Source organism: Lissotriton vulgaris, chromosome 12 (genome assembly GCF_964263255.1).
Source record: "Lissotriton vulgaris chromosome 12, aLisVul1.2, whole genome shotgun sequence".
Taxonomy (NCBI): Eukaryota; Metazoa; Chordata; class Amphibia; order Caudata; family Salamandridae; genus Lissotriton; species Lissotriton vulgaris.
Window position 1 is genome coordinate 264,122,630 of NC_141700.1, and position 12,729 is coordinate 264,135,358.

The 12,729-nt window shown below is 47.8% G+C and overlaps 1 protein-coding gene across 1 annotated transcript in view; it reads left to right on the forward strand.

The window, feature by feature from the left end:
* Window positions 1–3,096: 3,096 nt before the first annotated feature.
* The window catches only part of LOC147673921 (uromodulin-like), a 159,163-nt gene continuing 149,530 nt past the window's right edge, over window positions 3,097–12,729 (forward strand). The window contains exon 1 of the mRNA XM_086945014.1: window positions 3,097–3,273. The gene's annotated coding sequence lies outside the window, so the exon portion shown is untranslated. The remainder of the gene's footprint in view (window positions 3,274–12,729) is intronic.

Genomic DNA, 12,729 nt, shown 5'->3' on the forward strand with positions numbered 1-12,729 from the left:
TCCGTCCATCATCCCCTTTTGTTTCGCTTCGGGTAGGAGAAGTGACAGGGCAGGAGAAGGGACAGGGCAGGAGAAGTGACAGGGCAGGAGAAGTGACAGCATTTTGAGAAGTGACAGCGTAGGAGAGGTGACGTGGCAGGAGAGGTGACGGGACAGGAGAGGTGACGGGACAGGAGAGGTGACTGGCAGAAGCAGTGACAGGACAGGAGAGGCGACAGGAAAGGAGAGGTGACGGGGCAGGAGCGGTGAACGGATAGGGGCAGTGAATGGATAGGAGCAGTCAATGGGGCAGGAGAAGTGATGGGACAGGAGAAGTGATGGGACAGGAGAAGTGATCGGGCAGGAGAAGTGATCGGGCAGGAGAAGTGATCGGGCAGGAGCAGTGAACCGGCAGGAGCAGTGAATGGGCAGGAGCGGTGAACGGGCAGGAGCGGTGACAGGGCAGGAAAAGTGACGGGGCAGGAAAAGTGACTAGAAGGAAAAGTGACTGGAAGGAAAAGTGATGTGGCAGGAGCAGTGACGGGGCTGGAGCAGTGACGGGGCAGGAGAGGCAACAGGAAAGGAGAGGTAGTGGGCAGGAGTGGTGACCGGGCAGGAGTGGTGACCGGGCAGGAGAGGTGACCGGGCAGGAGTGGTGACCGGGCGGGAGTGGTGACCGGGCGGGAGAGTTGACGGGGCAGGAGAGGTGACAGGGCAGGAGAGGTGATGGGGCAGGAGAGGTGACGGGGCAGGAGAGGTGATTAGGCAGGAGCGGTAACCGGGCGGGAGCATTGAAAGGACAGGAGCGGTGAACGGGGCATGAGTGGTGAACGGGGCAGGAGAATTGACAAGGCAGGAGAGTTGATCGTGCAGGAGTACTGACTGGACAGGAGCAGTGAAAGGGCAGGAGCAGTGAAAGGGTAGGAAATGTGACGGGGCAGGAAAAGTGGCAGGGCAAGAAAAGTGATGGGGCAGGAAAAGTGATGTGGCAGGAGCAGTGATTGGGCAGGAGCAGTGACGAGGCAAGAGCAGTGACAGGGTAGGAGAAGTGATTAGGAATGAGCAGGAGCGGTGAATGGGTTGGAGCAGATAACGGGCAGGAGTAATGAACGGGCAGGAGTAGTGAACGAGCAGAAGCACTGAAGGGGCAGGAGCAGTGACGGGGCAGGGGAAATGACAGGAAAGGAGCGGTGATGGGGTAGGAGAAGTGACCAGGCAGGAGAAAGTGACAGAGCAGGAGAAGTGACTTGTACTTATGTTCCTTACCTACTTATTTATATACTATTGCATGACATCCACTGATGTGTCTGCAAAGCATACCTGTTGCCCTGAATTTTTGTCCGGAATTTTGACCTCCTGTCCTGAATTTCTGTTGTGAATTTTGACCCCTTGTCCTGAACTTTTACACTCACCATCTTGAATTTGCGCCCATGCCAGTTGGCCACCCTACTCTGCAGTGCCCACGACCTCCTCCCCCTTCCCTTCTATCTAGGGGCTTGCAAAGCAACACTGAAAGGGCCATCAGACAACTGTGAATTAACTGGTGACACAACAGAGCAGAGCAGATTGTTGACAAAGCAATATCGGCCCTTGATTAGCAGTGGATTCCAGAACAAAGAGTGTAAAATCCTCTGTGTAGAGGATGCTGTGGTGCAGGGAGGCACACAAACTAGTTTATTTTAACAAACTGACTACACTGAACGTGGTACCTGTGCACCCTAACCTGGAAACAGTGATCCATGACGTTTATATCTAATAAGCAAACATATCTGCAGTATTACATTGAAAAAGGTAACTACGCCGGACTGATCATTCCAGGCATCAGGCGTTTCCCAGAGCGACTGGAAGGGTAGGGGCCAGTTTAGTTTGTGGGGGAGGGTTGGGGGTTTGTACAAGTGCAGGAGTTTTAAAAACCCTGCAAAGTTCTTTATATATTCAGCAGGTTTCGGTCAACAATACAAGTGCCAAGATAACTTTGATGATCAAGGTACCTGCTGGAGAGAGATGGGAGCATGTTTTGTCTAGTGGCTGTTTTACTCACGTAAGGTAGCGCAGAGGGGTAATATGCCTGCTGGAAAGAAGAAAGCAATATTTTATGTGCATAGTTCAGTGGGTACTGCTTTGTGTTCACTTCCCGAATGAAAGGACACTTGAATGCATATGGCCTGGCAGTTCGGGCTAGACTGTTCCCATTGGGCGCAGGATCAAGACTGATTTGCATATGGCTTGGTCCAAACTGGAATGACATGGTGAGCAAAGAAACAATGGATTTAGTCCCAGATCTCTGTACTGGGGTGAATGTATGACATTGTTCAGCATTCTGTCCGCCAGTTGTTCTTTTTGTTATATTATGGTTGAGCAGCTAGCTGGCTGACATGAATATGAAGGAGCCTTTGTGGGTTTCCGTGAGTCTAGATTCTCCTGAAGAGTACCTTTCTCTTCTGAGCCCTGCTTAACACATATGTACAGGTGGAGCCCTGTATTTATGACCTCAATGTTTGAGACAAAAAATAATCATGGATTTCTGAACAATGAGAGTAAAAGCATTAAGGTAACATGTTATTCCTGCTTATATTTCACACGCTTTACATAAACCTGTATTCCCTATGAGTGTTTGCTTTTTCCTTAATTAAACCTCAAATAAACATGTTTATCCATTGTTTGAATTAAATAACCTTATAAGCTGTAACTGGTCAGTGAAATGCTAAACGTACTAAAAATTGGTATGTTTTGCTATTTCTAGCCACACCCCTGACTCCGCCCACTGATCCAATCTTTAGTTATTCCCGCCCCCTGTTTCTCCACCCACAGTTCCCCCTACTTTTTTCCCCCACTTCGACCACTGGATAGAACACATTGATGTCAAATCGCTCCCGTTATGGGAAACTTTCCGTACTGTTTTTTTAGTCATCGGGCTGTGTGGAATTCTGGGACTCGTAGGCTCAATTTTCACATTGTAAACCTAGTCCCAAACACCACAGCACGCAAAAGCGCTGTTTGTTAAAAAAATAAAGCAACCGCTAGTGTAATACTTAATGCAGAAGGGCGTGTGCCGGCCAGGACGGTGCCTGTCACCATGCAGGCGCTATATAGGCAGGTTTTCAAGGAGAGGAAGAAACAGGCGGTGGCTCGGACTGGGCCGAGAGACGCCTGCTTCCTGTCTCACCCATCAGGCGCGCGAGGCCGCGTCTACTTATTCCCCTCACCTGGAGACAGGGCGGAGTTTCTTGAAAAGCGGCTGGAAGGCAGCCCTCGCTCTTTTCTTCGTTTTTGGAACAGTCCGATCTGAAAAAGGTGAGTAGTTGGACGTGCAAGGAAAATGCATGACGTCGTTTCACTGTTATCTGTGTTTCTTACCTCGTATTGCTATTAAGTGTACTGTTCTTCTCTGGGGATGGTAGGGGGGCTGTACCCCAGCCCTCGCCTCCACAGCCAGGAGCCCCCAAACTAGGGGTACACACACTTCAGTAGACCGCGTACATCTCCGTTTTCGGAAGGTCTAAAGTGTAAACTCTGCCCTGAGAAGGGTCAAACTGTATTTTTACGCAAACTAGTGCAGTAAGGTGATTTTAGCACAGAAAGAGGGGGGGGGGGGGGGGGAAGAGAGACCTTCCAGTTTCTAAAAATGGGGAATTAGTTGTTGAACTTTTTTTTATTCTCCTGGTTGGGGAGATGAACTGTTCTCGGAAACATTGACCGTGCTTTGCTGTTTTGTTTTCCTAACTTACATGGAGCAATGTTGGTCAGAGTGAACTCGCTGAAACAAAGACATTTACAAGACTTGGCGTCATTATGAGAAAGAAATACAGTAACAGAAAATCTTAACTTGGATCTGAGATGTTAATGTAATGTGTGCTCGAGTTGTACAGTATAACTAACCAGTGAGTGTCGCCGTGACCGGGTTGACACTGCTAGTTATCCCTGGTGTTTTAGCCACTAGTATTTTATCTGACATGAGATGAACGCCTGTATGGGAGAAGCAAAACTACAATTCCCAGAATTCAGTGGTATTGGCTGAACGTCATGTCACAGGCACCCTGGCAGCTAAAACGAGTGTAGACGAAGTGTCCCATGCTGACAGTCGTGGCAATCTGGGGTAATAATAAATGTGTGCATTGTCTCCCTCTTTTCACTGCCCTGCGCATGCCACTAAACTGGAAACCTGTTTGCCAACAGAAAAGTACAAAAAAGTGTAGGAGAAAAAATAAAAACTTGTTTTTATTAACTCTAGCAGGAATCCTGTACGTTTTGCTTGTAGCAATGGCTGATGACAGACTGAGAATTTGTGTAAATCTAACTAACGGGTAGAACACCGCTGGCACCACTAGCCGCCAGGACACTACCTACCTCTTGATCAGAGGGTCGTGTAAATCTAACTAACGGGTAGAACACCGCTGGCACCACTAGCCGCCAGGACACTACCTACCTCTTGATCAGAGGGTCACGTTCTCCTGTCTGTAACAGCCGAACTTTAATATCTACTAGCTTGACCGCGTTCCTAGCGGGTGTACTAGGCCCTCACTCAAACCATGTCGCTTTTTTTATCTGCCCCTTTTATCGCCGACCACCAGGGATCTATCACCACCGCCCGCGTCCCCTTGCAGGACTTTGGGTCAACCATGGCTGGTGCAACGTCCGGGATCTCCTGCAATCGCATCTATATGTTAACTTGGAGGACGCCCCTGTGACGGATGTCTGCCGCCCCTGTGACGGCATGGCTTGGCAGTTCGGGCTGGACTGTTCCCAGGAGGCACAGGGTCAGACTGATTTGCATATGGCCATGTCTGAACTGGGGTGGCAGAGTGGACTAAAGAACGGTGATGGATTAAACCCAGATCTTTTGACTGGGTGGGTGTGAGTGTTTGATTGGTTCATATGCTCCGTCCATCACCACCCCCTTTTGTACTGCCCCTGCGACGGATGTCTGCTGCCCCCTGTCATGGCTGTCTGGCACACCCTGTCACTTCGGCCCACAGTCTCCCTTGTGGACTTCCTGGTTAACGCTGCTCACTTGTAATTCCTCTGGATTGGTGCATTGAACCTAATCTGTTCTTTTTGTAAACTATTGTTAATTGTAGCATGGAAATATATGCAGTGCACTTGCTTATTCATTTTATACTGAGTGTCTTGTGCAATGGCTTTTTCATACGGTGTAAAACCAGGGGCTCAAACCCCAGTTATGCTGTGTTATCATATTTATAAAGTGCATGGTTGCCCCAGCAATGGGGCGTCCCAGCGCTAACTGTCAAAGCGGGAAAACGGAGGGGGTTTTAAAGATTGGCTAACAACTGTGAAGTAGTCACTGGGTGTATTTTTAATTAATGATTAAAAGACATTGGTAAAAGGGCACGTCCTTTTCTGTCAAATTTGCTAAAATCTCTGCAGTATCCCACATGAAAATCATTCGGGGATACCTGTTGACGGGGATGCCTCCTACATGGTGTACAGTTGTTCCCCTGCCCAGAGTGCACAAATGGGAGAATCTGGTATCCTGGTTTTTGATTTTGGTCCCAACCTCCTACTTATCCAGTGTGTGCATAGATTGCTAGGCCTGCCTCTTGACCTGAGTGAGTTGCTGGGCCTGCCTGCCCACTGACAGAGTGCACCATGAGCCCCCTCATTTGATTCAGTGGACAACTGGCCCAGTCATGGGTTTAGCATGTAGAGCAGTGGTGGCGGCATACTGTTTTATGAATCAATTGTGGTGACCAGTCCTTTTTATCAGTCACTAGAGTGAAAGCATACCAGACCACTCGTGTCACGTTCAGCTGCTAAGCTCTAACCCAGATACCAGTGTAGACATCCCAAATATATGTGGCCTGTGTGGAACATGCATTATGGGTACAAATGACTCCGCATTAGAGAAGCCTAAGGGTTCCATTTTGGAAACCCTTAGCCCAGTGGTTCCCAAACTTTTTTGACCAATGGCTCCCTTGACATAATTGCCACTTGGCTGTGGCTCCCCATCATGTCACTTTTGTTTCACCGGTGGGGGGGTGTATGCCCGACCTCGGGAGTACTTTGTTTTCTACCTGAAGGGCAGCAGTAGCCAGAGGTGCTGGGGCACTAGAGGGGGTGCTATATTGCAAATGCTCAAGAAACTGCCATGCCAGAGAGGGACCCCCATTGATGGTGGCCATGGCTGCTGCAATACTAGCGGTGAGAGATTCTGCTGTGCTGCATTAGGTGGGACCTCAGAGTGCTGAGGCTGTGTAGAGCAGTGCAGGCTTAGGTGAGGGTTTTGGGTGCTGCAGTGCCTGAGCAAAGTGCCAACCTGGGTGAGGGTTTGGGGTTCTGCAGCGCTAGAGAGGACCCGGATAAGGTGATAATTAGGATTGCTAAAGTTATATAGGGAGGTACTGTCTTGGGTGAAAGTTCAGGGTGCTGCAGTGCCAGGGAGGTACCGCCCAAGATGGTTTCTAGGGGGCTGCAGCGCTAGAGAAGTGCTGGCCCTGTTAATAATTCAGGTCAGTCAGGATGTTGCAGTGCGAGAGTTGCCGGACTGGGTGGGTGTTTATCAGGGGTAATGCAACACTAGAGATGTTGATGTTCCGGTTTTAGGTCTGGTTAGGCTGCTCCAGTGGTAGAGAGATGACGGCTGGGGTGAGAGCTAGGGGTGCCATAGCGTCAGTCAGACCAGTGGTGCCCCGGATCGAGGCTGTAGCACCAGAGACCCGGACAGAAGCTGGGTCGGTGAGGGCTCGGAGTGCTGCAGAGCTGAGGCTGCTGTGCCTGTCTTCATGTCAGTGCATGAAGGGGTAAAAGACCATCCCGTTTTTTCTGCTTTGGTAACCCAAATTCGCCATCACAAGTTACCAGCTGAATGGGGATTACAGTTTCCACATAAAAATGTTCTCCTGTTGGTGTTTACCCATCCCCCAGCATTTTTACGAGCTAAAAATGGCAAAATGTCTGGGTGAGAAATCGGTTGAAAATGGAAAATTGCCAGACAAATGTGTGCGCCACGGTAATAACAATTCCTGAAATAAATCACCATTTTTCAAGGTCAATATCAAAATAACAATATTTTTAAAAATGAAAGCTAATTATTTGCAAGAATCATCATTTTATTAGGGTGCGGAAATATCGCATCAGCATCCTTGCCCTCCTCGTTTTATATATCACTAGTATGTGAAACATTCAAACAAAATAAGCATATGGATATGGCACACTTGATCTTATTGGCCCGCTCAGCTTTTAGCAAAATTTAACAGCAGGACATGGTAAGACCAGCCGTTTTATGTTTACTTTTACGGTAAACCAGACAAAACTCTGCACGGCCTTTTTGTCCCAATATCGAGTACTTCTTAACAACAAATGTAGAGAAATATAAGTTTCTTATTATATGCTCAACAGTTTGGTTTTCTTTGCAGTTAACAGATTTACCCCGTCACATTTTCGTTTTTAATTTATTTCCCCAGGAAAGCTGTAAAGATGATTGCCTCTTTAAAAAAAACGCACAGGCTTGGTGGTCTTGGTGGTTTGTTTTTGCAGTTATTCTAGCAACCTACTTGATGCAACTTTTAAAACTACACGGACCTAATGGTCACAAGTTTGTCTTTGCAGTTATGTTATTTTGGCAACCTACTTGATGTAGCTTGTGAACAGGGTCCCCAGAGGCACTGCAAAACGGGCAACAATAATGTTCGACAGTCATCCTGCGTGGACAAGTACACACGGAAGGCGGCCGTGCGCTCTTGGGCCATATTTCCGACTTTACAGGTGGCGCTTGTAACTCCCCAGTATGTTGCGCTGCAGCCGAGTGTATTTAAATGAGGCGCACTTGCTGAAATGCTGATGACAAAGCCAAGGCTGCCGGTATAAATAAATACCGCGATTCCTGACGCCGGCTGACAGGTAGGGCGTCAAAAGACGCATAATTTTAAAATTGCTCACTGCATGATTTGCACATTCCAAGATGTGCGCGGCGCCCCTGGCTGCTACTAACGGCACGCCAGGGTGCCGCGGCGCACAGTTTGGGAACCACTGCCTTAGCCTGTTCCTATGTTTAAGTTGGTGAGGTGATTTTTCCAGACAGTGGAAGTGCGTAGCTGACATTCCTGAAGATGGAGGGACAAGACTTAGACACTGAAGTAGGGGCAGAGGAGGCAAGGTTCCTTTAATTCAGTTAGGCCATGTTGCCGATGGAAGCAGCTGATTAGTCTTCTGAAGCAGCTGATTAGTCTTCTGTAGCACTCCCATATGGAAGAAGGGTGGGACTGCATTCGCTGTTGTTCAGAGTGAGAAGGATCCTTTAGGTGAGGCCAGCCTTCTGTATCGTTCCTTACCATAGGTCAGTGCTGCTGTTGATACACTGCTAGGTGCCCAAAGTACACGCTCCTTTGTGCCTCTGTTGCGGGTACTTCAGGCTGGAGACTCCCCTTCTCTGAGGAGCATCACTCTACGCAGGCTTGCCTGGAGAGGATGCTTGAAAGAACCTCCCCAAACCGGTTCTGAAAATCCAGATAGTGAACCCACATTCCCCGGTTTGCTTTAACTGCACAAATGTGGGAGCCCCTGATCTACTTGTTCCAAGTACTTAGACCAAGGAATAGAGTGCTCCTAGTGTACTCTGAAAACTGCTGTGTAACCAGAGCTGGTGTCCGCCTGCCAGCCAGCTTCGCAGAGATGAAGGGACATTACCTGTAGTCTTTGCTTGCTGAAGAGGTGAACCACTGACTGAAGTGCGTGGGAATGCTACAGGAAGTGTCTGTCTGAGAAGTGCCTGAAGCAGCAAGACCCCCACTGCTGTGTGTCTACCAAGTCAAGGAGGACCAGAGCTAGCTGCAAGCCCGTGGACACAGACTGTCCAGGTGTGCAGCTTGACCGCAGACGTCACTGCCAGGCATGAAGACTGATCGTGGCTGATTATCCAGCATAGGTCAAAAGCTGTACCTATGCTGGATGTTGCTAGTGGAATCAGAGCTGTTGACATTCCCACCAAAGACCAAGAACTGGTCTTGCGGTGAACATCGCCACCACAATCCAGAACTGTGCCCGTGGTGTTGCCCTTACTGAAATCAAGAGTGTACCTGTGGTGGTTGTCACTGAAGCATCTTCAGTTCATCCTGCGGCTGGCATTGTGATGCCACCCCCTCCAACCATCTGCATGATGGCCTTTCTGCACCCATTGCGGAGAGGACAAGAAGCAGTTCCCGAGATTGCCCAGAGCCCAGGTGGCATCCATTACCTTCATTCACCAAAGGACTCCAGCCAGGAGTGCCCGCTGCCCCATCCGGATGTGGCCTACCCAGATCGTGGACTGTATTTACAGTTTGCGCATCTCCTCCCAGAAGTGGGAAAGGTCGGAGAAGCTTGTAGACGGTTTCCCTCCACCGACCAGAAGGACACAGGACCTCAGTCGTTGGAAGACTGTGTAAATGTAACTGTACTGAACCGAGCAGGAGCCATTTAAAACTGGTAAATCTGCACCAGTGCCTTGATTCATGCCACACAAGAACTTTCCATCCTAACAGGAGACCTACCTTAATTCATAAGAGATGTGCCCCCCCCCCCCCATCATTGGTCAGCGTCCTGTTCTAGATCAGCCCACAACCAACCCCGCTCCCGCTCACCCTCCATGACACTTGACTCGGAGATTTTTCCATCGGCAGTTGAGACCTACACATTTTGACTGACGCCCGGTGAAGCTACCTCGCGAGCTAAAGGGGAGATGGGCTATGGATTTCCCTCCTTGACCATCACCTACCCTCCCGGTCTTTGGGCAAACTCTCCTGCGTGTCTCTAATGGACTATTCTCCCTTCTCGTCTTCACCATACCCCCACCCCCCTCCTCTCTACTCTTCTCCTCTTTCCAGCTATTGACCTTTACCCTCACTCGTCCTTGCTCATAGTTCCGACCCTGTTAATTCACTGGACTTTCTTCTGTGAACTTTCCCTCGTCAGTTGAGACCTAGCAATCTGACTGATGCCCGATGGAGCTACCTGTTTAGCTATTGGGGTGATGGGCTGTGGATTCCCTCCTCGGACGTCACCTACCCAGTCGTTATTTGGGCAGACCTTCTTTCGTCTCTCCTGACATCTTTCCCTTCATCCTCCCCCTTCACACTTCCCCCCTCCCCCTCTCTATTTGGCACACCTTTCTATCCTCTCCCAATTTGTTGCTTAATTTTTAACGTAATGTGTATTTGTTTTCATTCTCTGTAACATTGTGTATCCTAATGTAAAGTGCTCTGATACCTACGGGTCTAGCCAGCACTATATATAACTAATAAATAACGTTCCTCTGAGCTTCTGATGGACCTCTGACGATGCCCCATGGGCATCACAACTGTTTGTACTCACCTGGATACACGATCAACCTTGGCCGATGCCCGGTGGACCGGTCATATGCAGCTAAAGAGGAGTCTGGCCCTGGTTTCACCCCCTCTCCCGTCACCTACCCAGCCGGACATCTGTCATTGTTTTCCTTGTTTTTCCTGTTGTGTATTCCCTCACTCCCCCTTTGACTCTTTGATTTAAGTGATGTAACTCTGTGACTTGTAACTCGCTCTAACTCATGTAAAGCGCTCTGCTACTTCCGAGTCTAGTAGCGCTATATAAAACTTTTCAGATAAATGAATTAGCAGATTAATATAACATAAATAGGTTTAGTCTTAACTCAACTCATGATTTTAACAATGGAGGTGCTAGGGCGAGATTTTGATCGATACCTTATCACTCTTGATCTAAAACCCCGTTCTGGTCGACTGAACCTTTGTTGCCTGTCATTGAGGGAAGAAAGTGCATCTCTTACCAAGTTAGTTCACCCAATAACGGACTCCGCTCTGAAAGATCACAAACAACTTCTAGCTTTCAAAGGTTTATTATATAGTTAGGATAAGCTGCAAGTACAGGCATCTCAGAATGAGATTCACAAGATACACGGGCCCAACTACATACATGTGCTCTCTGAAAACCCTCAGACGAGCAAAGAAGACTACGAGTACAAGTTCTAAGAATAACAAAGCTATAAGCATTGACACGTATTGAGATCTCTCCGTCATTTAAAGTTGGAGGAAAAACACAGGTTAGGCTGTCCCTACCCTGCTCTGGATGGTATCCCTACTTAACAAGGTCTCAACCTATCAAAAGGTGTCAGCGGTGAATGACCCCCTTGGGAAGTCACCCACTCTTAGTCTCTTGGTGAAAACCTATAGCTCTCAAGTCATGACCCCTCTCTGCCTACCCATCCGCTCTCTAGAGGGTCCTCAGGCATCTGCTCTAACTCCACCCCGGGGTGCTGTCCCTAATACAAAACATACAACATCGTTTGAGACGCCCCTCGTGAGACGCCCCTCACGTGGTGTAGCTTCAGGCTTTTTCCATGATGAGGCCTCGTGCGTTAGAGTTGACCTTGCTTCTCAGACTCTTCTCCGGCCCGCTGATACCCCTTAAAACATTCCGGAACCCTCCTCCGTGTCTGGGCCGTCTCCTGAACAAACCTCTATTCATTTCATTTATAATTGGATCCCCCCTTTCTCTTGCAGACAGACATCTGCAGCCAAGATCCCAATTCTCATAGCTTCCAACAAAAGTTTGCAACATTTCTCGGCCCAGACCAATACGTATAAATCAATGTCTATAAACATTTCAGGCCTACAGCATTTCTCATAATGATTATACCATTCAAATCCTTCATTAATTAGTAGCATGTTAATACTCTATTCTATAATTCGGTAAACACATCTATAAAATATGGCCCATTAATGCTACTACTAAAAGACATTAGTGCAATCCATGTCGAGAAAACAAACACCTTTCCCATCCCTTCCAACTCTGGCCCTGAGGCCTACCACGTTCTACGTTTAACCACATGCCATCTTACATTTTAGCAGCTACCCGACATGGATTCAGGATTAATCACATCTAATAAAGTTATATAATTTCACACATCTCTGCATTAGTTCCACTTCTACTTAAATCTCTAAGTCAACTGCACATTTCAGAATATAAATGCATATAATATCAGCACTCATGGCATTTCTCTTCATGACTTGTGCTTACTACGTGTAAGTGTGATGTACTTATACATTAAGGTCAGTTTGCGCTCTCTCAGAGGTGCAATGGAGGTGCAGTAGAGATGCTCATTCACAACTGTTGATGTTGGATTGATAAATCTTTTTATCCCTGACATCGTGTTTGTAGATCTAGTCTGCAATCGTACGTATGGATTTCTGCTGCTTTACCAAACGTTCAACATTTGTAATGTATGGAGCTTTAAACAAGGTCTTTTTTAGAAAAACTTGTGTACAAGTTAATTTAACATATTTTCACAATCCTAAAGATTAAAGGAGATTTTCTTTAATATTTAGATCTCATAAATTCAATTCCTCAAAAGCTCTTTCTAAAACGATCCTTTCTGAAAAGCATAACTGCATGTTAGCGCAACTTGGTTGTAAATTAACTAATATTCCTAGTGCTTCAATAGAATTTAAATTCCCCCATTCCAGGCTCAATTGCTTCCTCACTTCTGCTCTTGTAGGCATTTGGAAGACTAGTGCCAACATGCACCACCGACCCCTTTTAGGCATACCAGCTGAGGAGTAGTGAAATAAGTGGAAAGCGCATGGTGGGTAAAACTATGCCTGATTTGGCTTTCACTAGCCGCAGTAGCCTGCCTTGTTGTACTTTCCTGTGCACTCCCTGCCAGTGGGCCAACAGTCTGAGTCCACTTAAGCTGCTCCGCATAGGCTCAGGACTCTGACCATGAACCGGGGTAGAGCCAAAACCAACAATGTGGCCAACACC